This window comes from Microtus oregoni, unplaced genomic scaffold (assembly GCF_018167655.1).
Source record: "Microtus oregoni isolate MIOR12 unplaced genomic scaffold, Mior012 000037F_ref0000500, whole genome shotgun sequence".
Taxonomy (NCBI): domain Eukaryota; kingdom Metazoa; phylum Chordata; class Mammalia; order Rodentia; family Cricetidae; genus Microtus; species Microtus oregoni.
In genome coordinates this window covers 6,614,716-6,639,335 of record NW_024543096.1, presented here as the reverse complement: position 1 = coordinate 6,639,335, position 24,620 = coordinate 6,614,716, and the positions used below count along the sequence as shown (strand labels likewise).

The 24,620-nt window shown below is 46.7% G+C and overlaps 1 protein-coding gene across 6 annotated transcripts in view; it reads right to left on the bottom strand.

Annotated features, from left to right (window-relative positions):
• The window catches only part of Lypd6b (LY6/PLAUR domain containing 6B), a 167,588-nt gene extending 151,241 nt beyond the window's left edge, over positions 1–16,347 (bottom strand). For 5 of the 6 annotated variants that reach the window (XM_041631574.1, XM_041631573.1, XM_041631572.1 and 2 more), the window contains exon 1: positions 16,242–16,347. The gene's annotated coding sequence lies outside the window, so the exon portion shown is untranslated. Of the gene's footprint in view, positions 1–15,814; positions 16,087–16,241 lie in introns of those variants that run through there. The other variant, XM_041631575.1, reaches the window with a different exon arrangement.
• Positions 16,348–24,620: the final 8,273 nt, after the last annotated feature.

The window sequence follows — 24,620 nt, the reverse complement described above, 5'->3', positions numbered from 1 at the left end:
AATCATCAGCCCTTCATTCCCAACAAGCATTAATTAAACTGCTCAATACCCCTGGGACTGCAGCTCTGCACTCTTCAATTAAATGGTTCTTTCATGACAGTTTCCCCTGCCAAATCTTCGTGTGGAGGCCTCTGTGTTCACCAGAGTGTCTGGAGGACGGGACCAAAAGGGCTCTGTGTTTCCTTAAAACGGCAGGGAAGGGGCTGGAGAGATGGCTCAGTGGTTAAGAGCATTGCCTGCTCTTCCAAAGGTCCTGAGTTCAATTCCCAGCATCCACATGGTGGCTCACAACCATCTGTAAAGAGGTCTGGCGCCCTCTTCTGGCCTTCGGGCATACAGACAGAATATTGTATACATAATAAACAAATAAATATAAGCAAAAGATTCCCCATGAGCCTTCGCTCCCTGCAGCCCAGCAGGCACGTTCTGCACCCGAAACAGGGGGAGGAAGCTTGTGGCAGAGGAAGACCCCTGATTAAGGAAAAGAGTCCCAGGGCAAGGAGCAGACAGATAAAGGCCCACTTAATAGGAGCTAGCAAGCAACTCGCAGGGAGGCCGGGCTCAGAAGCCCATGGGCAGCTGATAGGTGCTAATCGCCACCTTAACCCCAGAGACCGCCATTAAAGGGTCAGGATTTAGCACCTGACAGCTGCCATGAAGAGCTGCCGAGGGCAGGAAGTGTAGACTGAGGCTGGTTGCCTTCAAAATCCTGTGACCCCCCAGGGTGCCTCCAAATTACATACAGCAAAGGAGAAAGATGGCCAAGTAAGCGTGTGGGGGGCACTTGCAGAGTGAGAAGTGAGGTCGTGCAAACCCATCCGCCACCTGGCAGCTTCCTCTTCACTGAGCATATCTCCATCACTTAAGACCCACATTCCTGTGCCATCTGAGAAAGCCAGATGGCCCCAGTATCATGGGTGCTCCCCGCCCCCGCATCCCTACGCAGCTGGACAAGACGTCAGTCACAGACAAGATAAGAAAGCGTGGCTGCGGACACCCAGGTATTTAAGCACTTCATTCAAGCCAAGCCTTGCAGGAGCATAAATGGAGGGGAGGAAACTGAGGCCAGGAACGCCAGTGGTTGGCGGTGCTGGCCAATCACTGAGCTGGCTTAATGGAGTCACTCTCGTGAGATCTGATTGGGAGGCACTCTTTTAGTCCAAACTTGTATTTTGTAGGAATGGCAAGTATGGTTCAGAGGGGCTAGGTCATTTTTCCAAGGTCACACAGAGAAGGCAAGAGAATCAAGAGCAAGACTTATCTGCTAGTTCAAATTCTCTTGCCTCAGCCATCCACACCCTGCTCAGCCTTCCTCATTGTGAGCAAATCCCAGGAGGGAGCTGGAGCCTGGACTGGGGAACCAGGAACCAAGCGCTGCTGGTCCTTAGGAGGCACGGTTTCACACACAAGCACACAGAGACAACGCTGCTGAAGCCACCTGCTCTGCCCCTCCCGATAGGATCGACCCCCAACAGGGTCAGAGGAGCAGAGGCTTCCAAGCCCTGGAACTTTCTGAGACCCCTCTGCACCTCCCTTTCTAGTCTCCCACATCATTAGGAGCGCTCAGTTCAGGGTCGCTCACAATCCTGTCGTTCTCCAGTTTGTTCAGTTTGCCCCTAGACGGTATTTGTGTCTGGTGTTTAAAGTGTGTTTGCTCCACTTTTTAATTTTATTTCAGAAGTCTGCAAGGAGAGGGGCCCGAGGTTCCTAATGGGAGCTGGACAGGACTTCACAAAACTCGTACAAGGTACAAACAGTGATTTTCCCGGCCCCCTTTGACAGAGCTGGCTGCTGCCTCGTGTGTGTGTGTGTGTGTGTGTGTGTGTGTGTGTGTGTGTGGTCACCAATGAGCGCAGAGAACATTCCGCAGGCTTATCTCACCCCCTCACAGAATCAAAAGGAAAAATATACCGCAATAAAAGGAAAAACGGGAAACTGGAATTTCAGATTTGTTTAAAAGTTAATTAAACCTGAAAGGCTTGTGGAGCCCATTCATTTCTTTCATAGCCCAGGACCACAAGGTTTCCATCCTGTTGTACCAGTGGGGCCATAAAAACCTGATGCTGTTTTCAGCGCTATAATAAATAGTATATAATAAAGTTAGAACAAAGTCATTCTTTTAAATAGAAAAGTAAAGATGGAAACACGTGCACCATAAAATTCAGACTAGGCATTAAAAACTGTGTAAAAATTTTAAAAATTAAATATTTAATTAAAAAATAAATTAAATATCCCCTAATACTACTTTCATTCCCATCTGGTAGGATGACTTAGCAGCAAGCGCACAGGTATGACTTTAGACAGATCCCAGTTAATCCTGTGAACTGACAGGTTTAAAAGAGATAGAGCGTCCTCTTTACAGTGAAAGCTGAACACGCAATTAAACCAAACGGGAAGCCTCCCCAAAGCTTTCTGGGTCGCTCAGGCTTGGCAGTTAGATGGCACACACACCCCCTCTTGTCAGTCCCATGTCACAAGCATCTCCAGGAAGGACAATGCCTTGCCCTCTCCACAGGCTAGCAATCCTAGACGAGCCATATTAAAGATGATCGTCGGGGCTGGTGTTGGATTACCCATGCCAGACACAACAAATGGAGCCAGGAGTGGGCTGTGCAAGGATTGCTGGCTGCTAAGAGCGAGCGAAGGAGTGGGTGCACACACACACCCCTGCCCACCCAGTGAGCATTTCGGGAGTGAGAACAGCAACTGTTGAGTAAGGTAAGAGGGTCGGTCCTTCTGCTGAAAGACAGAGGTCCGGCTAAAGGAACTTTCAAGAATGCTCATTCTAAGCATCTTTATTTTGTGTCGCAGACAGCAAATGTCCCAGCCAATGCCAAGGGTGAGCCCCATATCTGTTTCTTTCCCGCAGGTTACTTCAACGGGAATTAAAGAACATTTAACTAATATCTGTGTGTCTCCCCCACAAAGTCTCCACAAGCACCTTGTGGTGCTGCATCTAATTCATCTTGGTAACCCCAGAGTAGTACCTGCCAGAATGGACCCCCAAATATGCAAGGGCAAGATGGAAAATGGGTATCCCACTTGATGTGCAAATAACAGATGCTGGCATGTTAGATAATGTCAATCAAACTCCTTGGCATCCAGATATCACGTGGACACACAGACACATCAACCACAATACTTCTTTTCTTCTGGCCACAACACTAAACCTCCTGATGGACAGGACAGAGGAGTTTTTATTCCTAGTCTGGACCCAGTAACTTCTGCTCACTCACTCGGATTCTTGTCATAGAAAAACAGTTACAGGATGCCAACACGTGTAAGACTGGTCTCACAGTCAGGGTCAGACATGCAGGACAGGATGTCTGCTCTCATCACTTCTACTTAATATGGCAATGTGATTTCTAGCAAAGTCGATCATCCTATGTATCTCCCTCACAAAGTATCTCCACAACAATGTATCTCCTCCACAAAGTATCTCCGCAACAATGTATCTTCTCCACAAAGTATCTCCGCAACAATGTATCTCCTCCACAAAGCATCTCCACAACAATGTATCTCCTCCACAAAGTATCTCCGCAACAATGTATCTTCTCCACAAAGTATCTCTGCAACAATGTATCTCCTCCACAAAGTATCTCCACAACAATGTATCTCCTCCACAAAGTATCTCTGCAACAATGTATCTCCTCAACAATGTATCCCCTCCATAGTGTATCTCCCCCACACTGAGCACCTCAAAGTGCTTCATCTAGTTCATCTTAGCGAAGAGATTAAGTGGGACAAGAAGAAGGGGGAAGAAGGAAAGGAAAAATGGAAGGATGGAAGGAAGGAAGGAAGGAAGGAAGGAAAACCTACGAGAAAGATGATAAAATACTCCTATTTGTAGATGGCATGATACTATATCCAGAAAATCTTAATGAATTCATTAAAACATGAGGCCTAAAAGGTTTCAGAATAAATCAACTGCATTTCTATGTATTAACAAAGAGCAGCCTCAAATAAAACTGACACCTTTACACACAGACTGCACCATTAAATAAATAAGCAGGTTAAGTAAATAAATATATAAGATGCCTCAGAATTTAACAGTAGAGCCTCAAAGCTTGTACAATAGAAATCATAAAAGTGGGGTGAAAAACCTTCAAGAGGGATGAGTAAGTCTAATGACAAAGTTTAACACAGGAGCCCACGTGTTGGAAGGAGAGAATTCAATAAGTTGACCTCTGACCTCCATATATATGCCTTGGCATTCCCATTGGCACACACAGGCATGCATATGCACACACACACATACACATAAGTAAAATTTTTAAAATTGTAGCGGATGTAAAGAAGACATACATAGTAACTGGATATGTCAGTCAGCTTTTTTCACTGTGCCAAATTCCTAGAATTAGAAGCTAAAGGAAGGTGGGGCTGTGGGCTCAAGGTTTCAGAGTCCATGGTTGGCTAGCTCTGTGGCCTTCAGATCTGAGGTGAATGAGAGCATCACTCTGAAGATCACATGATAAAGCAAAGCTGCTCCATGTGGCAACCAGGAAGGGGAGAGGGGGGGGGGGGGAGGGGGAGAACAAGGGAGTGAATGAGTGTGTGAGTTGGTGCGTGCATGTGTGTGTGTGTGCATACACACTATTCTACTATGAAAATGCCAGTAACCCAAATTTTTAAATGGCAACATATTTACCCGATATTCATCTAAAGAAGATACAGCACTTGAACATGAAAATACCCTCAGCGTCATTAGCTGTCGGCACTAGTCAAAGTCACAAAGAGAGACAATGACTTTGATGGCTGAGACGGACAGTAACAAATGTGGTCATGGTAAGGAGATCCTGTGGCACTGTGCACATCTGGTGGGGAGGGAAGAGGGACAGCCATTTGGGGGACACAGTGACAGTTCTACAAAAAGCTAACCATAGACCTACTCACCATATAATCCAGAGTTGTAAGCCTCACTATATACAGGGGCAAGAGAATAGACAATATGAGTCCACATACAAATTTGTTCATTCTAGTTCATTCTAGCTCTTTGCTCAATTATGACACTTTCAGCAACTTGTTCCAAGAGAACAATGGTGGGTGCACTCAGAGTATATGATAAGAATGTACCTGGCGGAGCTGTTTACAGCAGCAGAAAGCTGAATTCCAGCTGTGAGAGAAACTTGATACATCCTCATGATGACAAGGACCATCAGCCAAGGACAATGCGGGAGCAAAGACTTCACAGCACTGGAAACGCTCTCGTTAAGTGTTAAGCTTAAAAAATGAGTTTTAATACAGCATGAGAGGTAGCATGTCACTTTTATGATCTATATGTGGACATACACACATATATGCTTGGAGTAAATGACAGTGCCTGTGATGGAGATGAAAGACAGGGCTGTGCGAAGGGAGGGCACGCAGCTGGGATCAGAAATTGTTACTGTCGCTGGGCAGTGGTGTGATGTGGGAGTGTCATATATCAATCTGTTGATTTCATTGGTTAAGCAATAAATAAACTGCTTGGCCCCCATAGGTTAAAACATAGGTGGGAGGAGTAAACAGAACAGAATGCTGGGAGAAAGAAGCTGAATCAAGAGTCGCCATGGTTCTCCCACTCCAGACAGATGCAGGTTAAGATCATTCCTGGTAAGCCAGCTCGTGGGCTACACAGATTAATAGAAATGGGTTAGATCAATATGTAAAAGCTAGCCAATAAGAAACTGAAACTAATGGGTCAGGCAGTGTTTAAAAGAATACAGTTTCCGTGTAATGATTTCGGGTAAAGCTTGCCGGGTGGCGGGACACAGCCCACCGCTTTGTATTTCAACAGTGGTGGTGCACGCCTTTAATCCCAGCACTTGGGAGGCAAAGGCAGATGGATATCTGTAAGTTCGAGGCCAGCCTGATCTACAAGGGCTAGTTCTAGGACAGGTTCCCAAAGCTACAGAGGAACCATGTTTTGAAAAAAAAAAAAAAGAAAGAAAGAAAGAAATTGTTATGTCATCTTTTAATAATGTACATATATCACCACGTAATAATAAAAAATGTTTTTTAAAAAAGCAAAATCATAATGACAAAAATGTTTATACCTATCACTTGAAATAAAATTATCACCGTAATTATTTTTACATTTAGTTCCAAGCTTCCTGGCTGCCAAGGCGAAAATGAACACAAAGAATTCCATAGCTTTCCATTGTTTTATCAGCTAGTCATCTGGCACCAGATTCCAGGAAGAATTTAAGCTTTCCGCTCCTAGGTTACACAAACAACCACCCTATGTGGACGCAGCAATGGCTCTGTTATAACCTTTGCCTTGTTCTAATTCTTCCAGTGGCTGCTGAAGACCTGGCTCCCAACCTTGCTAAGGAACTAACGACACACACGACCTTTTCTGTGCAGTACACCCATCCCTGTTTTCTAGCACAGTAAAACAGGTCTGGCATGATGCCATTGTTTTCAACATCCATCTAGAAACATCTGGTTTTTACACAGTGCTGTGGCATTGGTGCCTTTCGCTGTGAATTTAAACATCAGTCTACCTCGCTGATGAGACATCAGGTCATTGGGAGTCAAAATCTGTTGCGCTCTGAGAACAAACTGAAGGAAGGGTCCCCTGGCTGGAGAGAGCCAGTAAAAGTAGGCTCACCCCAAGCCCGGATAAAAGTCACAAGAGCTTCAAGGGCTACAGCACCCAGCCTGGGAGTGGCGCCCCAGCAAGCTGAGCATCACCCTTAAGAGTCACAGCTTCTAAAGCAACCAAGAAACTACACTTCTCTGAGTCAGGGTACCTAACGGCACACACATGGCGGGATGGAGGAGAGAGGGGAGTCAAGTCCATTGCCTCCTGAGGGCTTTGTCTAGAGGAGCAGTCTAAATCAGATTTCCCTTTCCACTTAACCTCCAGCTTCGCTCAGATCCTGTGGCTCCAAGTCCTAGGATGATGAGACTGCTAAAGCAGCCTTCTCCTCTGTCATATCCCCTCCGTTGCAAGTCCCCTCTTCTCCATATGTCCCACATGTACTTTCAAAACCCCAACGGGCGGTCTCCTGTCCAAGAGCATGCACTCTCTTATATATGTGACCTCGGAGAGAACTCACCCACTGATGACCTGTTGACACGCATCATGCATGATCATGAGTTCTCACACAGGCTGTGCTATGACATGTCACTGGCCCTCTCACTCAGCCCCTCCCACAGTGCCTGGTCCATCCCATAGCCAGGATGGAGAGGAAGCTCAAAGCATTGCTGGAAGAATCATGTACCCAATAGTGCTTTGAAGCAGCAAGGGGACTGTTCTGAATTGTTCAAAAGCTTCTTGGGTGAGAGATGGGCTGGGTAGGTATTTCTCATTCTGCAAGAAGCAACGTATTTGTGCAGCATGAAATGAATTTAGGAGTACAGGGCACATAATGAGAGTAAGTACTGTTTCATAAAATGCCTGTCGTGTGTGTGTGTGTGTGTGTGTGTGCGCGCATGCGCGTATGTAGGCACAAGATAATTGATTTCTTTAAAATAGTTTGCAAGACAGGGAATGGTACAGTTCCTGAAAAACTTCATGTACCACCCAAGCCACTGATTGTCCTGAAAGGCATTGAAAAGTTGGATGAGAACTCTAAAGTTTCCTTCCTCATTCTGGAAAAACATCATCCTAGATCACAGGCAACTCCTACCACTGAGGCACAATGAGAGGAGAAAACCAACCCCAGGGAGTGTATATACACAGCCTGAGGTTTCATTTGGCCATTTATATCGACATACCACCCCAGTAAAGGGGGAAGGTATATGTGCTATTTAGACCAGGATTTCTCAGCCTAGATGAATGCCAGATTCACTCAAGGAATAGGAAAAAATGTACTTATGACTAGATCACAAAGAATATCATCTGAGACTGGGGCCCAGCCCTCAAAGCTTCCCAAATAAGACTCACTGGTCTCATATGTTTTTAGATGTGCAAGACATAGAGAGTTTTTATAGAGTGCAGAGAGAAGAGAAACAATGCCAAGATGTTACATGAAGATCATAAAAAGAACGGGCTTAACACATAAAATCGGGGCTTTTGATTTCTGGTTCTGGATGTACAGAGGAGAAAGGGGCGCCATCTCTATGCTTCTGCCAAAAAGTTTGCACAGACTTCAAGTTCATAGCCTTTTCAAATCCACTGAACAACCGACAGAGAACAGACTAGCTCAGTCCAAGGAGAAATGTGACCTCTAGGGCATAAGGAAATGGGCATCTGTTTACTTGGGCAGATGCACCTGCAAGCATCAAGAAACAGTCATAAGGGGATATCAAGGGATGAGCTGAGAGAACATGGAGACAGACCACCCTGACGCCCCAAACATAAAAGAAACCTGAGGTGAACGGAACAGCCACTGGGAAAGCCTAGCCCTAAACACAAGGCATTCAAAGAGGAATGAGGAGCCTGGTGCACGGAATGGCAGTGCCTCAGATCCTATTTGGCTACACTGACAAGTCCTCCTCACACGGAACAAAAAGCAGCAATAGGAAGGCATGTCCCTACCCTGGCAGAAAAAAACTTTACCTCCTTCTCCTTCTAAAATATCTAGTTCTCAACAACAAAAGAATTGCAGGGCATAGGAACAGCAAGGAGAACCTGCACTGAAAACCATAAATCACAGAGGGAAACAGATGTCATACATACAGACACTGAAGCTCTCAGGGAAAGAATTAAAAACAATCATACTTGCTTCTGAAAGACTCTAGTGGAATGAGTAGACAACACAATTATGTATCTGTTTTGGGGAAATAAGTTATTTTAACAGAGAGAGGGCAAAAAGAAACTATAAAAGAGAATCTAATATAAATACTCTAAGGGCCAACTCAGAAACAAATGAAAAATGCTCTCAACAAGGATTCTCTTAGAGTTCACACAGCCAAGTTAAGAAATAATAATAACAACAAACTTTGAAAACAAGTGAATACGAATCACCCAAACTAAAACAAGAAAGCAAGCAATGAACAAAGAAGACAGACCACAGTGCCCAAGACAGAAAGCTATACCAAAAACTGTAGCTATAATTGAAATTTCAGAAAGGCAGGGGAGAATAAAGCAAATTAGAAAAAAAAAAAAGGTTGCTGTGAATTTTCCAAAATGCATAAAAACTACAAACCACAAATTCAAGAAGTTTAAGAAAGTCGAGCTACATAATAACTAACAAGCATGTGCCTGCATACGGCAGGCTTAAACATCCCCCGCCCCAACCAGAGGCAAAACCCTGAAAGCCAAAATAAAAAGAAAATCTTAGATGCAAGTAGAGAGAAATTAAATGCTAAATACAAAGGAACAGAGAAGGAAAACTTCTTGTCAAAGGCCTGCAAACAAGAAGAGCAGCGAAGAGACATTGTTAAGCTACTGCAACAATAAAGACCCTGCCAACTGGGAAGTATGTATCTGTTTTTAATTGCTAACAGAAATAAGCGAATGTCTAAAACAAGAGTCAGCATAGCCTGCAAGTCCAACCCAGGCCTGTTTTAGTTTGAAAGATCAAAAGTGAACAACTGGCTATTTCCTCCCTACGAAAGAAAGAAAGCTACTGAGCTGGCTCTCAACCACACCCAAACGTAGCAGAATTCTTAGAACAGCGAAACAAGAAAGACATAAAAGACATCTGGATTGGAAAAGAAAGCTACTTTTATTCACAGAGAATGTGATTCTCTTTGTAAAAAGTCTGAATAAATCTGCCACAAATCTGCTACAATATACAAGAAGTAATTTTTGCAAGTTCATTGAACACAAATTCAATATATCAAAATAAACATTTCTTTCTTTCTTTTTTAGTTGATTTTTATTGAGCTCTACATTTTTTCTCTGCTCCTCTCCCTTTCTCTCCACTCCCCTCCCCTTCAACGCCAAGGTCCCCATGCTCCCAATTTACTCAGGAGATCTTGCCTTTTTCTACTATTCATGTAGATTAGATCTATATATGTCTCTCTTAGGGTCCTCATTGTTGTCTAGGTTTTCTGAGATTGTGATTTGTGGGCTGGTTTTCTTTGTTTTATGTTTAAAAGCTACTTATGAGTGAGTACATGTGATAATTGTCTTTCTGGGTCTGGGTTAACTCACTCAAAATAATGCTCCATCCACTTGCCTGCAAAATTCAAGATGTCATTATTTTTTTCTGCTGTGTAGTACTCCATTGTATAAATGTATCACATTTGCCTTATCCATTCTTCGGTCAAAGAACATTTAGGTTGTTACTAGGTTCTGGCTATGACAAACAATGCTGCTATAAACATAGCTGAGCACATGTCCTTGTGGCATGATTGAGCATCCTTTGGATATATACCCAAAAGTGGTATTACTGGGTTTTGAGGAAGGTTGTTTCCTAATTTCCTGAGAAATCGCCATACTGACATCCAAAGGGGCTGTACTACCTAGTGAGTTAACAGAACATTTGAAAACTTTAGAATAAAAAGAAGCAAACTCACCCAAGAGAGCTAGATGGCAGGAAAAAAAAATCAAATTGAGAGCTGAAATCAACAAAATAGAAACAAAGAAAACAATACAAATAATAAATGAGACAAAGAGTTGGTTCTTCGAGAAAAATCAACAAAATAGACAAACCTTTATCCAAACTAACCAAAAGGCAGAGAGAGAATATCCAAATTAACAAAATGAGAAATGAAAAGGGGGACATAACAATAGTCACAGAGGAAATACTGAGAATCATAAAGTCATATTTCAAAAACCTGTACACCACAAAATTGGAAAACTTAAAGGAAATGGACAGTTTTCTGGATAAATATCACATACCAAAATTAAACCAAGACCAGATAAGCAAATTAAACAGAGCTATAACTGCTGAAGAAATAGAAACAGTCATCAAAAGTCTCCCAACCAAAAAAAGCCCAGGACCAGATGGTTTCAGCTCAGAATTCTACAAGATTTTCAAAAAAGAACTAATATCAATACTCCTTAAATTATTCCACACAATAGAAACAGAAGGAACATTGCCAAACTCTTTTTATGAGGCTACAATTACCCTGATACCCAAACCACACAAAGACATTACTAAGAAAAAGAATTACAGACCAATCTCACTCATGAACATTGATGCAAAAATACTAAATAAAATACCAGCAAATTGAATCCAAGAACACAACAGAACCGTCATCCACCATGAAGATGCAGGGATGGTTCAACATACAAAAATCTGTCAACGTAATCCACCATATAAACAAGCTGAAAAATAAAAACCATATGATCATCTCATTAGATGCCGAAAAAGCTTTCGACAAAATACATTCCTTCATGACAAAATAAACATTTCTATAGTGACTCAAAACCCCCAAATCAAATAATTAAGATATAAACACAGCAAAACCCTATGTGCTGAACCATTTTTTCCCTAAAATCTACCAAAAAAAATCCAATGATAGAAACCAAAGACAAATTACTGTACACACACACACACACACACACACACACACACACGTTGCAGGGAGGTGCTTGTTTGTCCCAGCTGCCCAGAACTGAAATAATCACACAGAAATGTATTTAATACTTAAAACTAGATAAAATATATTTTAGTCATCACATGTCATCTCCCTTTATCATCTATATCTATCTATCTATCATCTATCATATCTCTATTATGTGTGCTGTCTGTCTGTCTGTCTGACTGATGATCTAAGGACAGCTTACTAAAATCAGTTCTCTCCTTCCACCATGAAGGTCCCAGGAACCAAGTTCAGGCTGTCTGGCTTGGCAGCAAGCACCCTTACACACTGAGCCATCTTGCTGGCCCCTGGCTGACTTTCCTTTAAACACCCAAGGAAATTTATTTGGGAAATGTTGATTTTTAACAACTTGTACTAAAATAATTGGGCACATAAATACATACCCAAAAAGTCTTTGACCCATTTTCACACCTTATTCAAAACTTATTTCCAGTTTAACTGTAGACCTAAATGTAAAACATGAATGCATGAAATTTATAAGGAAAATTAGGAACATTATTAAGACTTTGATCCCACTGGCGGTGGTAGTGCACGCCTTTAAGTCCAGCACTCGGGAGGCAGAGGCAGGCAGATCTCTGTGAGTTGGAGGCCATCCTGGTCTACAAGAGCTAGTTCCAGGGCAGGCTCCAAAGTTACAGAGAAACCCTATCTTAAAAAACCAAAAACCAAAAAAAAAAAAAAAAAGAAAAAGAAAAAGACTTTGAACCAGGGAAAGGACTATCCCTATCAAATAAGAAAAGTTCTTTAAAATAGAGAAAAGGTTATAATTGTCTAAGGCTTCAACTTTCATTTTCTCACTATTCAAATAATGAGTCCTGAGCATGAATGAGCATATCTGTAACACAAGCATACTTCCTCTTTCTCTACTGCCCAAACCAAACAATTCTGCATCAAAATGATGAAAGGAATGGGCCTGACTCCCCTTTGTTCGCATTCCTTCACTCATTTCTCATCACCTGGTGCTGTTTGGCAAGTCGCTATAGGAACAGGTGAGATACAACAAAGAAAGAAAGAAATTCGGTTTAAAAAAGAAAAAAGTTAAGGTTTGTGGGGATGAGTCAGTCAGGAAAGTGTCGAGCATGAGGATGTGAGTTCAATGCCCAGAACCCACACTGAAAGCCAGGTGCAGTGGTGTGCACTGGTAACCCAGTGTCGGGGAGGAAGAGGCAGGCAGACCCCTGGGGCTTACTGCTTAGTTGAGCTAGTAAGCCCCAGGCCAGCATGCTGTGTCTCAGACCAAGATGAACTGTGTTTCACAAACATAGTGTGGCTCCTGAGGTTGTCCTGAGGCACACACACATGCACACATACACACATGCACACATACACACATGTACACATACATACAAGCACACACACATGCATAAAAACACACACACATGCATAAAAACACATATACACATTTAAAGAAAAATAAAATGCTCTAAATAATTTGATGTTTAACCGACTTCTTAGTGAACATTTGTCCTTTTTTGCCCCAAACCGTACCTTCTCAGGCCACAATTCTCCGCAGGAAATAAGACTGCCAGGCCTGTGACCAGGTGTTCCAGTAATACTCTTAACCTGACTGACACCCTTCTATTACGTCACTGCTCAGCATCCAGCATGTTCACTAAAACATAAGTTCGTCTTGTTCTGGGGCATGTAAGCACCATGAGAACAATGACTTTCTCATTTTTAAGGATCCTGGATCCCCTGCACTTTAAACTGTGTGTGGCGCACAGTAGGTGCTTTGTGGGGTGAATTCTGCCTGAGGCTTGAATCACTGTCACAGCCCCCTCCACATCTGCACAGTGATCCTAACAAACAGGCCTGAATAAGCTAGCCCTCCCCACCTGCTTTCTCCAGGATCAGTGAGGACTCATTCTTCTGGCTTCTGGACTAACTAGGTCCTGAGGAGAGAGGATTGTGGGAAGCTGCGTGCCTGGCCCTGCAGCCAAACACCAAAGCCCACTGATATCCACCATGTCCAGTGGAAACGGAGAACATCAGTCTCCTAGCACCTCGCTGAAAATGACTTCAAAGCAGTGCTGAACACGGTCACTAAAGTCGCACACCGAATTCAGTACCAGGAAGCCCGCTTTCTAAATCCAGAATCTACCACTACCTGCACGTTCACCAAGCCCTGGCCTGTTAGTTTGAAGGCAGGTAACAATGCTGAAACCAAGCCATGGCTTTGAGCAAGGGAGTGCTCTCAGGAGGACTGAGGAGGCCCTGGGCTAGGGTGGGTCGGTAGCGGAAGACCAAATTCATCTGTGAGATTTCAACTACTCATGGCCCCTCCTGGAACTCCTCCAAGAGAATGAACCATTATCGCTCACTAAATGATAGCAATACGTAGAAAACTGTCACTCATCCTAAGGGGCACATAGAGAGGGTGCAACGCCTTTTCCTGGTTTCATGTCCGACAAACGGGACCATGACTCTTAGTGACACTATAGGGTGTCCAACACAGGGTGCCCGTGTCTTTCCTGCTATGCAACACTCAGTTCCTTTCCTGTCCCCTAGCAACACCCTCCACTTCCCTACTAGAATCTGAATTTACAGGAGCTATGACCGGGTGCCCATCCTTGCCTTGGCCTTCGCTTGCAGATTTCGGATTGTATTAGATGCAGAGCCCTGGGGAGATGAGTCCCACCTCAGCTCAGAAGAATATCTGGCAAAGGCCAGTACATCCCCCAGTTCTGCTGCTAGGATTGCTCTACAGGTAGGCTGCCCATTCTGGACAAAGGCACACGGCCAACGACAAGAATTGTAAGGAAAATTTAATTTTCTTACCTAAAAGAAGACTGAGGAGCATGCCTGGTCCTTCCCTCTGCTGTGGATGCTATCATGTCAAGGAAGGCAATGGTATCTCTGGTTCCCATGAAGTCAGTGAAACTTAGAGAAATTTCTAGAAGGCAACCTAGAGCTGTCCCTCTCCCACCCTCCGTCATCCTGTGAGAAACAATAACGTGACCCAACTAAGGTAACGTACATTAAAGTGTGCCCTGTCAGACACCCTCCCTGTGACCCAGACAGGACGTCCGCAGCCTATTCATCTCCAATTTAGAGCTAAGCTACACACGCCTTCCTTGGGAAGACTCCACCAAGTCCCCAGCGAGACAACCTCCAACTCCACCCTCACTCCTGGCAGAGACCCTGGCGTGTGTTGGGCACTGACGAAACATGGAATGACTGGATGAATGAAGCCGTGACAGAGAGCTGGCAACACACCCCGCGGCCCTGACGGGCTGGCACCTGCGCTGTTCACACTCTGGGGAAGAGCTCCTTGGAGGTGTCCTCAAGGAAAAGCAGACACGGTGCAACGCACAGTCCTATTTTCAGCTGCCCAGAATTGAAACTACTTCCTCAGAACAGGCCTCCGAATCACCTACACTTGAGACCGTTTATCTGTCCCAGGAGCTGAGCTCCTCCTCCGCGGTGTTGGTGGCACCTGGGTAATACAGGCCTGCTTCTGCCACGGAAACCCTCCCACTCCCCATCTGCTGGGATGGCTTGGACTTCTTGCAGTCCAGTGCACCCGGATGAGGTCTGCTGAGGGATAGACTAAATGGACGAGATCTCTCCACATCTCTCTCTCCCTCCCTCCCTCTCTCCTCTTTCCTTCTCCTTTGCTCCTCTCATTTCCTTCAAAGATAAGGTGTCACCTCTACTGACCAAACGTGCCAGCCTGGTGCAGAAGGAGCTAATGTGTCCTCGGAAGACAGCACCTGTTCTGGGAGCTCATAGAGGTGACACCTTCCACAGTAGAAGCTGCAGCCCTCCCACTTCCTTTGGAGGACCCAGTCAATTCCTACAGGGCGGCGTGAGGCAACTTTCAAGTCACCAAACCCTAACCCTAAGGAACGAATTCCGACAGTTCACCATGGCAGGAGCCGGGTGATTGCAGCTTTCTTCAAGGGGAACATGAGCACTGACCCTCTTCATCTTGGCTGCTAGAGCAGCCCGACCCTACAACTGCCACTGCCCCCATCAGAGAGTCAGGATGGTGCTCACCCCTCCCAGGCACAGACGCGATCACTCCCCCCACCCCCACCCCATGTCTTCTATTCAGAAAGATGCAGGGACCTCTGGAGACATGAACTGTCGAATACCTGAGGGATAAACATGGAGAAAAACCCTCAGGCATGCTAGGTACCTCATGAGCACCAAATAATTTAAAGCCATCCGATGATCATAACGGCTATTTTATCCTGGAGGAAACAGGCTCGGAGAAGTTAAAGAGCTTGCTCAAGGTCACAGCGCTAGTAAGTGAACTGAAATTTAAACACCACTCTCTGGACTACTCTTCCCGCTTCATCACTCTGATCATCAGTCACCGGGAGGTGGGCAGCACCCTTTCACCGCACAACACCCCAGGGCGCACAGACCCGTGCAGACTTACTATGTATGCCCCCCTGGAGTAAGGGCAGCCCCGCCGACCCAGCTTCACCGAAGCCTGGGTAACTAACCAATGTGTTGGTTAGTGATTCAACAGCCAAAGTAAAACGCTGCGCTGGGGGAGCGGCGGTTCCCGCCTACCGGAATGAAGCGCCGCAGAGGCACTGGCGGAAGCTGGCTCGCACTTGGCCGTGCGGTCGCTCCCCAGCCTCAGCGGTGGCCTCCAGCCGCGGAGTCCCCGGGAAACCCTCCCAGCTCGGCCCGGCACGTCCAGCTGTGGGCACCTGCGCTTCCCTGCGGCTCGGAGAGTCGCGGCTTGGGTCCCGCCGGCTGTAGCGCAGCGCCCGCCGCAGCCGCTCGCCCCTCCCAGCCCCGGCTCTGCAGCCCCGCACGCACGCGGCCGCCCCGCAGAGCTCGCCCGGCTCACCTACCCGGTCGCGGCCCGCGGACTCCCGGCGCCTCGCTCGGCTCCCAGCCTGGGCTAGCGGCACCCGCCCCGGGCTGGCGTTGACTGGGACAGCGCGGGGCGGGGCGTGGCTCCTCCCCACCCCGAGCCACCTGGGGCGACAGGGAGGGGCGGGCCGACAGGTGAGAGCCTCACGCGGGGGAGCGGCCCCGGGTGCCTGCTTGGAGACGCAGCCAGGATCCTGCTCCCCGTGGCACGAAGCCGAGCGAACGCGAGTAGATCGCTTAATGTACCCGAGCAGTAGAGCTGTTCCCTCCTAGCCTGGCCGCCTGGGAAAAGAGCACAGACCCGAGGGAAGCAGCCAGACTAGAGGGACACTGCCACCCTCCAAGAGTGGGATGCGAGTCCCTCAGGGGTGAGAATGGCGAGGCCAGGAGTGCAACTTACTTCAGATACAGAACTCAGGCCTTTTCGACCGTTCGGCTCTACCCTTCCCAAGCCTCATCCACCCCTCGAACGATGTCTCTCCCTCTTTTAAAAGAATATATTATGCTATAAATGAAATAGTTCCCGATTGCGATGTCCTCCCCAGCTATGGATAGTAAGTCTAACCTTGCTTCTCTTCTGTTGTATCTCCAAAGACTTGTACAAACCCAGGGCAGCCCCGGGCTCGGTTAAAAGCAAAAGAATGCTTAGGTAATCTCCCCAGGCTGGCTGCAGCCTTTCTCTATGTTTCCATTTGAAAGCAAGTTTCCTGGCTTGTAGGCCATTCTTTGTATAACTTCCCTTCCCAGCACTTCCAACCAGACAGTTTGTAGGAAGCATACACTCTCAGGACACCTCTGTTAAGTGCTCAGACAACTCTGTAAATTAGGAAGAGGGACTTGTGGGAATAGGATGCCTGACTTCACCAGTGGGAACTCCACCCCCATCCCCCAGGAGGTGCTCTGAGATCCAGGCCTGGATCTCTAAAGACAGCAGAGTGGCCTGGGACCCTGAGGTCCTTGCCTGCTACTAAAAACTTGGCTGGAGGCAGATCTGTAGAAACCAGGCACAGATGTGGTCTCTGCATAGACCTATGGGCACTGCAGGTCAAGAGGCACCTAAGCCAATGGCATTTGCAGAGGTCCCTCACAGATTCTCAGAGTGGAGCATTTTTAAAAGTTTTCCATTTAACAGACAGATGGTCTTAAAACACAAACACACACACACACACACACACACACACACACACACATACACGTCTGTGTGGTACAGCTACTCCCACACTGGCTTCGTTTATGGATTCACAGAGAGTTCTACTCCCCGTCGGATAGAGGAAGCACCCGTCAGTTTTAGAGATACACAGAGCCTGTCCTTCTTGTAACAAGGATTCTTCCTTGGCTGCATGGTGACCTTCCAAGGCAAAAGTCAAAGGTGCTCCGCCAAGGTGACAACACAGCCAAGCAGACTGCTCCATCCCTTTGCCTGACTACAGGCCCAACCCTGTCTGGGCCAGGGCCCCTCTTTCATCAATGAATCCTACACAAGGGAGTATTTAAGATCTAGTGCTACCCAGCCTGCCTGGTCACACTAGACAGGCCATCCTGGAAAAAAGGTTACAGAGATTGCCCCACCTAGGTGTGCCTAACCACCAAAGCTTTCCCCTCTCCCCAGCCACACTGTGGCAGGTTTGGAGGCTGGTGTCCCAGGGTGGGGCCATGGCAAGGCCTCGCGCTGGGTCAGCCACTTGTGCCAGCAGGTGGGGCTGAACAAAGGAGCCGCTCCAGGTCCCACCCAAGAGAAGCAGGCCCAACCCTCTGTTTTGGTTTCAGTCAGTGGAGCGTGTGACTTGAGAGCCTTTCGTGTGTGTGTGTGTGTGTGTGTGTGTGTGTGTGTGTGTGTGATCACAGCTGTGACAGCGTTGTGAATGATGTCACCCGGAAAGGCTGAGAAGCTTCCAGAAAACACAGTTCTACCCTAGCCCCCTTCCTCTCCCTACCTGCCCATTTGTGTATGGGTGTGAAGTTACTCACTGGAGCATGGGATACCTACCAGTGGCCACACACTTAAGAACAAAAGAATAACTGTCCTTCCTCAGCTGCTATCAATTGCCAAGCCCACCTCAGGAGGGGATGGGCTGCAAGAGCACCTCCCCTACCTATTTTGGCTAGATTAACCTTGTATAGGGCTTGTGCAGGTGACCACAGCTTGTATGAGTTCGTGAGTAAAATCGCTATGCCAAGGCCAGAAGTTTGCATTTCCCAGCGCCCTTTTCCATCATCTGGTCCTTACCTTCTCTCCGATATTCCCTGATCCAGGAAGGAGGTTATTGAGGAAGAGATCCCAATTAGGGGTGGTACGTAATCTCTTATTCTTAGCACTTCGACCAGTTCAGCGTATTTCTTGTTTAAAAAACATCTTATATACCTCCATGCCAGAAGAGGGCATCAGAACCCATTATAGATGGTTGTGAGCCAACTTGTAGTTGCTGGGAATTGAACTCATATACACTATATGTATATACTATATATAACAAATAAACCTTTTTTAAAAAAGAGAGAACGAGAAAGAGAAAATATCCAAAGAGGGACAGAATCTTTTAAAAATGAACCCTAGGATACTTTACCTTTTAAATCCATTTATACGTTAATATTTTCTGTGTATTTTTTGTTTTTTGGTTTTTTGAGACAAAGCCCCTCTAGAATAGCCCTAGCTACCCTGGAACTCTCTTTGTAGATCAGGTTGGCTAGAACTCACAGAGATTCCCCGGCCTCTGCCTCCTAAGTACAAGGATGAAAGGTGTGCATCAATCACACTTTGCTCTTGGTACATTTCTTCTTGAGACTCTGTGTGTAGAATTCTGGGCCCTGAGAAGCCACACAGTTAATTATAGTAAGCATGGGAGTAGTACAGAGAAATAGCCAGAAAGACGCAGATCAGAAAGAGCCAAGAATCTAGGATTTGGCTTCTATGGTTCTGAATCAGAGCATTTGAGCTGAAATGAGAAATTGGGAGATAAAAAATACAATGATAACTAACCTTTAATGAGTGAGTATTTTGTGGCCGGGTACTATTCTAAATACCCAGGACCCCAGACCCTGCAGATGCATTCATTATTGTGGTGTCCCCCCCCGACACACACACACTTCACCCCTTCTCTTCATTCCATTTAACATCACTTGTTGAAGAGCTGAAACTCTTCAGTCACGTGTTCACGTGACAAGTCTATGAAATGTGACCAATACCACACCCTCAGGATGCGTGAACACTGACCTTCAGGGGTCCAGTGAATACCATGCAGTTACGTGACCCCCCCTACCCAGAGAGCCACTTTCTTTCCTTGCTGGGTCTGAGCTGAGATGAGCAACAGACACAGCGGGCGTGATGATTACAGCAACCTTTCCAGGGCTCCTGGGAATGTCAGCTGGAGAGGGAACAGAAAATAATAAAAGCCCAGCCTCATCTCTAACTGATTGTGAAACCCGCCACGTGCACAAGGACAGCCAAGGATTGAGTTTCTTAAGATTTTTGATGTTGGTCACAGTACTGATGTAGCAAAAAGTGCTTTGGGCTTACATCTCACGTCCTAGGCCCGCATGCAGAATTTTCAAGGTGGTACACACTCTGTATCCTTGAGGAGACTTCAGGAAGATGAGGCGGCCCCCTCCTGAGGCGAGCAGCAAACCTGCATTGCCCGGCCTTTCCATCTCTCTCACTCTTGGCAGACCCACGGGGGACCAGAGTGAATCTGCTTGGCTGGTGAAAGCCCCACAGCCAGGAACAGCCTCTTCTTACTTTACTTGAATTCGGAGCAGCATGGAAACCTGGGCTGCCATCTCAGGATCTATCTGCTCACAGTCCTGGCAACGAGAAGGTTCAAATGCCTCTCGGTGTTCTGTTTGTCATTTTTTTGAGGTGCTGGCAGTCAAACCCCAAGGTTCACAGGCACAGTGTCTCACTGAGCTATGTCACTGGCTCCTGTTGTGGTGTTCCTCTGATTTATGTTACTTCCAAAGGCCACCCAAACACACTGTCCCTGTACTGAGGTAGAGGGAAAGACTGTTTTCCGTACTAGCATGGGGAAATTCCTTTCGTGGGGGAAAACAAAACCCTCTATAAATTACCACTACTATTCCAGCCTCAGGAGCCTTCACAGCCGGCTCCTTCTACCACAGAGGCCTCCCCACCATGTTTTTCGCATGGCCCTAGAAGGTCATACGTAGTCATTTTACAGAGGGCTGCTGCCTGGTTTGCAATTTGCTCTGAGGAGATGTAGACTCAATTTTACCCCAATCCTGCTAAATACAAGACAGACACTTGTCCTTTTTGGCTTTCTGTTGTTGTGTTAAACACCATGCTCAAAAGCGACTTGGGGAGTAACTGGTTTATTTCTGGTTACAGTTCCAGGTGACTGTCCAGCAGGATGGGGAGTCAAGGCAGGAACCTGGAGCCCGAAACGGAAGCAGAGACTATGGAGGAGTGTTACACACTGACTTGTGTTACACACTGACTTGTGCTACACACTGATTCGCGTGGCTTGCTCAGTTTGCTGTCTTATACAGCCCAGGACCACCCACCAGGGATGGCACCACCAGTGAGCTGGGCCCTCCCACTTTAATCCTTAAACAAAGACATGTCCTATAGACATACCTATAGGCCAATCTGACGGAGGCAGTTCCTCAGTTGAGGGAGGCAGTTCCTCTGCCCAAATATGTTTAGATTTGTGTCAAGTTGACCGAAATCACCCGGCACTATATTCAAATGTTTGTGGAAAAAAATCCCAGACTATGGTGTAAAACTATCAATTATTGAGCCAGGTGTTTAAAGCTTTTCTTTCTTTTTTATTTTTGTTTTTGTTTTTTGAGACAGGGTTTCTCTGTAGCTTTGGAGCCCATCCTGGAACTAGCTCTTGTAGACCAGGCTGGCCTCGAACTCACAGAGATCCACCTGCCTCTGCCTCCTGAGTGCTGGGATTAAAGACGTGCACCACCACTGCCCGGCTTATTTGAAGCTTTTCATTTACAAAGGGAGAGGGGCAGCTACTGGATTGCTCTTCTAAACTGCCTAGAGTCACTCTTAGTCCCAAGATCCCTGGCCCATAGTGCACACTCAGTGGCAAGGCTTTTCCAGAGCAGATGTCCTTCTTGATCGTGACTGCTCATGTCAGAAAGGCTTCCAATGCTGCGGTGCATCCTTCTGTCCTGCAACCACAGCTTTGATCTCGATGTGCCAACGCTTGATGCAGCAGATTGGACCCTGCGGAGAAGCCATTGCTCTGGGGCCTGGACTACTCCGCTGACCACATGCATGAAGTGAGTGGAACCATTTGACCTGAGAACTAGGTGGTTCGGCACGATCCCTTCCCATCCTGCGGTTCGCTGTCTAACAGAGGCCCCTCAAGTCGCCTCTACATATTTGTCGATGTGTTCTTTAAGGGCTCCTCAATTTACTTGTTCTACATAGTTAAACAAAAAGCCACTTTGGAAGGAATGTCGTTTGTTTCGTTTACAACTGCTAGGGGAAGCTGGGCGTGGCATTCAGTACCAGTTACCAACCTGAACTGCTGAGATGGAGGCATAGGATCATCACAGAGGGAACTTAAGCTCTGGAGTCAAAAGTGGGATGTGTGCAGGTTTCCGCTACCTCCTGGTGCGTGGGTTTCCAGAGACAAGGCATATGGGACGTAGTCTATGACCACGGTTATCTCACGTACTTGTGCACAGCAGCCCAGGGGGCACAGGGGCTGATGTGTATAGTGGACAACCACGGAGCCTGTGGAGTCGGGAAGGGAGGCCTCCTGTACCTGGTCTGCTATAGAAAACATTTGAGATGCTGGCAGAAGCTGGACGAGGTGTGTATGTGTTTGTGGTGTGTGTGTGTGTGCGTGCGTGCGTGAGAGAGAGAGAGAGAGAGAGAGAGAGAGAGAGAAACTTGGTTAAATGACTCGAGTGTCCCTAGTTCACTGTGGGAAATTGCTAAACCCCTTCAGATATCCTGCTGGGACTGAGTTTACCAAACTTCCTCTTCCATCAGCAGGAAACTGCAGTGTCTCCTCCCCTAATCCAAGGTCAGGACTCAAATCCTGACTAGCTCTCTGGGGTGAAAATCCTCAGGGCAAGGCAGGGAAACTAGCCTGAAACCTGGCTGCAGTTATCCTTGGGCCACAGCAAGCGCTCCACTGTGTAACACCTTAACAGTTGCTTTTCCTCTAACTGAAAGAAGGTAGGGAGGTGCAATAGTTTGTGTGTTCCCACCCCCACCTCCCCAGAGCATATGCCAAAACTTAATCCCCAGTGTGATGGTACTGGAGCTGGGGCCTGTGGGAATGTCTCTAAGACGCTATTCCATTGCTGTGAAGATATCACCAGTATGACAACTGATATTTTTTAAAACTATTTAACTGGGGCTTGCGTACAGTTCAGAGGTTTAGCCCATTGTCATCATGGCAGGGAGCATGGTGGCAAGCAGGCAGACAGGGTGCTGAAGTAGTTGGGCATTCTTTACTCTGATTCTTAGGAGGGTTAGAGGGGGGTAGAAGTGGGGAAGAGGGGGGAGGATAACACACTTCCTCCAACAATGCCACACCTCCTTTCAAATAGTGCCACTCCCTGGTGACCTAGCATTCGAATACTTGAGCCTAGGGGTCCATTCTCATTCAAACCACCACAAGAAGGTAACTAGGTCACTAGAATGGAGCCCTCAGGAAAGGGGTGAGTACTCTTATGGAAAGATCTCCAGAGGGCCCCTGTTCCGTGATGTTAAGACACCAGAGAAGTCAAAAGAATAAAGCTTGGAGGTTTTCATCAGACCCCATCCGTTATGATCTGCTGACCTGGCCTGTCACCTGGGTATCCTGTCCCTTTAAGAGACAAACCCCGCCTACTCCCATGCTCTTTCTCTCTCTCTCTCTCTCTCTCTCTCTCTCTCTCTCTCTCTTTCCCCCTTCTCCCCTTTCCTTTTCCCTCCATAACCCACTAAATAAACTCTATACCCAATTCTCTCTGCATGATGTATCTGCCTCTCACCTGCTGCAGTCTCCCACCCGCCAAGGCATCAGGGGACTCACCAAGGCCTGGGGGACCCACCGAGGTCTCAGGTCACCTGGTGCTACCCTTTGTGGGACCCCAGTCCCTCCCCCCTTATATCCTTAAAAAGGAATAACACCATCCACACTGGCATCCTGATGGTAGACACCCAACCTCCATAATGGTCAGAAATAGATGCACTGTTTACGCCCAGTCTATGACACTTCGTTATAACACACCCAGCTGACCAGAAAAGAATAAGGAAGCCTTTAGACAGAGGACAAGGAGAGATTGGATTTCACGGGGTGGGAGCCAGTGATTCCCAAGGCCCTGTCCATTGCCTTTTTCTTAAATGTTGGGGGAGATCCATAGAAGGCAAGAGCTGGAGTTCACAATGAAAATGTCTCCTCCTAGAATAGCTGTGATATTAGCACTCACCTCAATGTAAGCTGCGCCATTAAAAATACTTTCCTATGGATTCTCGTTTGACCCCTACAGGCAGCAGTGAGCTAAATCTTAGTAATTTGGGTATGTTCATGAGGTCTTTAAGTCTGCAGGGTTCAACACTTGATTATGCTCCTGTAGTTGGCCAAACAGACTCAGAGTTGGCTCCAGGGTCAAGTCCATCTTCCTTTCTGTTGTAGAATCACCCTGTAGAATCACTGCCCAATACTATGTACCTACACTCTAGGAGAATCTTGTATCTACAAGAACACTGGAGCCAAGAGCCAGGACTGGCTGAAGGAGTTAGCATTCCGCCATCCAGACACTATCTGGAGCCAGTGGGCCCTGGCCAAGTCTTGACAGCTCCTCAGAAAAGTCCTCCCAGGACAGGCACAGGTAATGGGAGTTTGTGCTAAGTGGGGAGCTTGTGAGGGAACCCCACTTTATTTCCAGCCTTTCTGTAGTTGGACTTGCGTGTACATGTGTGGTATGATTGGCATGTTTGTGTTTTCCAAAACTTAAGCTCTAAGATGAAATCCAATTAATCATCCTGACAAGTCAGGGGATGGAGCCGCGGCTCTCAGCCAGGGATGCGCGGCTACCTCTAGAGGGGCCTCCCACATCCGCGGGGATGAGGGAACCACTGTCCAGCACCTCTAGATCTTCCAAGGGGGCCTGTGGAGGGAGGGCCAGAGTGTGCTGATCCTTCTGACTTAAGCAAAGAACTGTGCTTTAGACTTTAAATGCAGAGATTATCGTCTTGAAAAGAAAAACTTATGCGTAATATCACATCTTATAAACACAACAGTAGACAGGTTGTGACGATGACTGGTACACTGCTGAGCGTACTCTGTATAAACAAGGTTCTTCCAGGCACAAGGGTGCTGGTGGCTGCTGGTGTAGCCTCCGTCACAAGCCCAGAGCCAGGGTCTGCAGGCAACCTTGCATATCCA